Below are 4,006 nucleotides of genomic sequence, written 5' to 3'. Positions count from 1 at the left end.
AAGTAAAAATCAGTTGACTTTAAATCGAGGAGATGATCCTAGGTAACTTGGGTGGGCCGGACTCAGTCAGCTGGAAGGCCTTAAGAGCAGAGCCTTCCCTGAAGAAGAAAAAAGTCCACCTGTGGACAGCAGCATCCACCTGTGCCCAAGAAGTCCCGCCTGTTCTTCCTGACTACCTGCACTGTGGATTTCAGACTTGCCTAGCCAACCCCCACAATTGTCCCTTGCAATCAGTCTCTTAATATACATTTCCCACTGGTCCTGCTTCTCTTGAACCCTGACTGACCTGGTCATTAGTGAGCGTTGAGTCTTGCTTCAAATATTTCACATACCCCTCCTGCCTTCTTTCACTTTATGCCTAGATAACACCCACGGCTCTCTGCCTCCTCTTGCTCCTCCTTACTCTGCCATCAAAACCAGATTCATGCTCCTAGAGCAATACTCTCATAATTTTGCATCTAATCCTTAATGAGGGTTAATATATCCCAAGGACTCTGTTAGATACCAAGGATACAAAGATAAATGGAGTCTGTCTTTTAGGGTCTCATCACTCTGTCACCCCAGTAAAAATTTTCAAAGTCTCTTCCATTGCTTGAAGGGCATGGAAAACCATTCAGTCCAGCAAAGTAGGCACCACTAATTTCAGTCTCTCGTGGGACTCACATTCATAAGTGCTTAACACATGAGCCTGGCTGGTCTCTTCATAACCTCCATCACAGTGGGTTTATGTCTATATTTCTTTTGCCTTCATTTGTCAGCTAATGTTTTGTTGTAGAGAGCAAAAACTGGCTATTTAAAATAGAATGGGGCCAGGCGTGGTGGCTCATGCCTGTAATCCCAGCACTTTGGAAGACCAAGGTGGGAGCATCACGAGGTCAGGAAATCGAGACCATCCTGGCTAAAACGGTGAGACCCCGTCTCCACTAAAAAATTAAAAAATAATAATAATTTAAAAAATAGCTGGACGTGGTGGCAGGCGCCTATAGTCTCAGCTACTCAGGAGGCTGAGGCAGGAGAATGGCGTGAACCCAGGAGGTGTAGCTTGCAGTGAGCCGAGATCACATCTCTGCACTCCGGTCTGGGCAACAGAGCAAGACTCCATCTCAAAAAAAATAATAAAAATAAAAATAAATAAAAAAAGATAGAATGGACTGGGTGCAATGGCTCGCGCCTGTAATCCCAACTACTACTGGGGAGGCTGAGGCAGGAGCTCACTTAAGCTCAGAGTTTGAGACCAGCCCGGGCCACATAGTGAGACCCCATTTCAAAGATAAAAGATAAAAAGATAAGAAAGAATGGGATACAGAGAACTAGCCATTTTTGAAATCACTGGAAGAGTTAGAGACATGGGCTTTTAACTGGGCTTCTAGGAATGACACCACTCTATTGGCCCATTGTGGTCATGGGCCTGCTCCACCACAATCAGGAAGGTGTGAAATCCACTGAATTTCACTGGAACTTTGATCCCTGGGGTCAGGAAGCTGTTGCTTGCCACCAACACTACATCTGTCTCTCAGCTCCCACTGAGAAGCTGCTACAGGAAACCAGTATCTTCATTATGACTCTTACCAGCACAAAACTGGTGAAGCAGCAGGAAGATGGCTTCCACTTTACTTCCTGTGAATGCATCTGACTGGCATTCAGGAATCTAGCCACAAGGGATTCTGGGAAACAAGGTTTTTTCTTTTAGCTTCTCAGCTGCTCATAATACAAGAAAGCTCAGCAGAAGGCTGAGTGTCATCCCTCATTTTTCCTCACAACTGCTTTTATCTAGTCCAGAAAGCTGTTATGCCTATCTTACTCAGATAAGGAATATTTACTTAAATCAAGTCTTAGTGTCCTTAGTACTTTGTGTAATTTTTACCACAGACAGGTGTCTCACATATATATGTTGAATGGATGAAACACAATTATAATTTATTCATTTATTCTGACACAATCATAAATTGATGTAATTTGTCACAAGTAAAACTTTTCCAATTAATTATAGAAACTGTATCCTATATAGTGCAACTTACTGGAAGGCACTCAGTAAGTATTTATTGAACAGCTGGATAGGTCAATGGATGGATGGATGAAGACACTGCTGTCAGAGTGTCATCACTATACCTCAAATTGACCCGCATAACCAATGTTTATGTTTCTCTAGGACACTAAGCCATTGGACTTGAAGGTAATATTTACTTTCCTATGTTATAGAAACCTATGACATAAATATTGTCTCTTTGTTTAAAGATTTGACCTCCTAGAAATTATTTTTATTGGATACCTATTCTTGAAATTGTAGCTTAGTGAGGACAAATTAATTCTATACAAAAGTAATATAATTTTCGAATACCATACTTCATTTAAAAAGACTAAAGGCAAAGAGGATTTTTATAATATTCTGTTACTCATTGTATTTGTAGTGAGATGAAAGGCAGATAATATAGAAGTGAGAGAAGTCATTCGATGTGATCATAACAAATACAATCAACTGTCAGAAAGAAGGGAAAGATGGCCTTTGCATAGATGGAATCAAGTTTGACAAGAGAAAGCTGTAGTTAGAATGGATTTCATCACTCTGAAATCTGTCCCCACACATGTGGCATGCTTGTCATGCATACGGCGCCTCTCAAACATCTTTCAATAAAAGGAAAGAAAAGAATGCTGTAAAATTGGATTATTTGACATCTGCATTGTAGACACTGCAATAAGTCACGTGATCTACTGCCCGCAGGAGAATCAGTAGCACTTCATACACGCTATCTGCACTTAAAAAATGTCATGGTATCTATGGGCTGGTGAGTTGTTTCTGGAAAGGTTGGTTCACTCTATTATTCTTCATATTAGGCTAGGGGTATCTTTTTTTTTTTTTAATTAAGGACAAATCTGAGATGGCAGACAACCACTCCAACCCCTGTTAGTCTGCATTAGATTACTACATAACTATATAGATCCCAATATTTGGAATTTACATTTCACTATTTCACCAAAGTTTTATTAAACTTTCTTCATTTTGACTCAGTTAAAATGGAGCTATTTCAGTGGAGTGAGTCTAAGTTTGTCTTTCAGGCTTACATGGTGGAGAAAGAAACCACTATGAGTCTTGCAGGAAGCTTGATCTTATTTTATCTTGATCTTATTTCTCTCTCTTGTAATAGAAGAGAGAGGTAAGTTGCGTGTTTATTGCCTTTGCTTCTCTAGCTCTGTCATTACAGCTTGAACAAATGTCCATTGTGCCGGGTCATTTGATGGACCCTGAAAAGGGATGGGGCTGTCCCAGGGAGTTTTTTCTATTGGCACTTATGACACTATCCCTCATGGCATTTGGGGAAACTCCACTTTGCTCATGCCTTCATGAGCTTGGACGCTCTGGTCACACAAATCTTCTAGCTTGCAATCCTCTATCTTCTGCCTAGTCCCAATCCTTTATACTTTAGATTTCCTTACACAAAGATCCCACATACTTAATCTTTTTATCTTGCTTTTAAAACATGTGCTTCTCTGTTTAGAGAATGTCCTTTAGTTTTTTTTTTAATCTATTCTCAACTATATGTCATATGAGTACAAAAAAACCCTGTATTTTTTTCAATCTCCCCAAAGCTTAGTTGGGACTCAGCAGCACACACATTCCATAGTTACTACCTGACAGCACAGGCCCTGAGAACGTGAGGATAGCATCAGCCAGAGGTTACTGATACTCCCTTTGCTTGTGCTCGAAAAGCATGCCCTTCCCCCACTGCCACCAGGAACACACTTAAGTGACCCAACTTCCTCCTTTGCAGCACCTATGGAAGCAAGAAGTTTTCCTGTACATACCCTGGCCTGGGCTGAAGCAGTCCATGACCTTGTAGATTCCCCAGGGTGGTTCAACATTCCAGTAAGGCCTTGATCTCTGCAATAATGCCTGCTTTCTTCAGAGCTGGCCTTTGTGGTGAGTGGCCTTTTCCATAATGCTGAGCCCAAATGACCCATTGTGTCTGACCCTGCTCAACATATGTCGGAGGGAGTTCCTGAGGGTACC

Source organism: Pan paniscus, chromosome 6, assembly GCF_029289425.2.
Source record: "Pan paniscus chromosome 6, NHGRI_mPanPan1-v2.0_pri, whole genome shotgun sequence".
Classification (NCBI taxonomy): domain Eukaryota; kingdom Metazoa; phylum Chordata; class Mammalia; order Primates; family Hominidae; genus Pan; species Pan paniscus.
The sequence above is the reverse complement of the archived record's forward strand: the minus strand, read 5'-3'. Positions refer to the sequence as shown.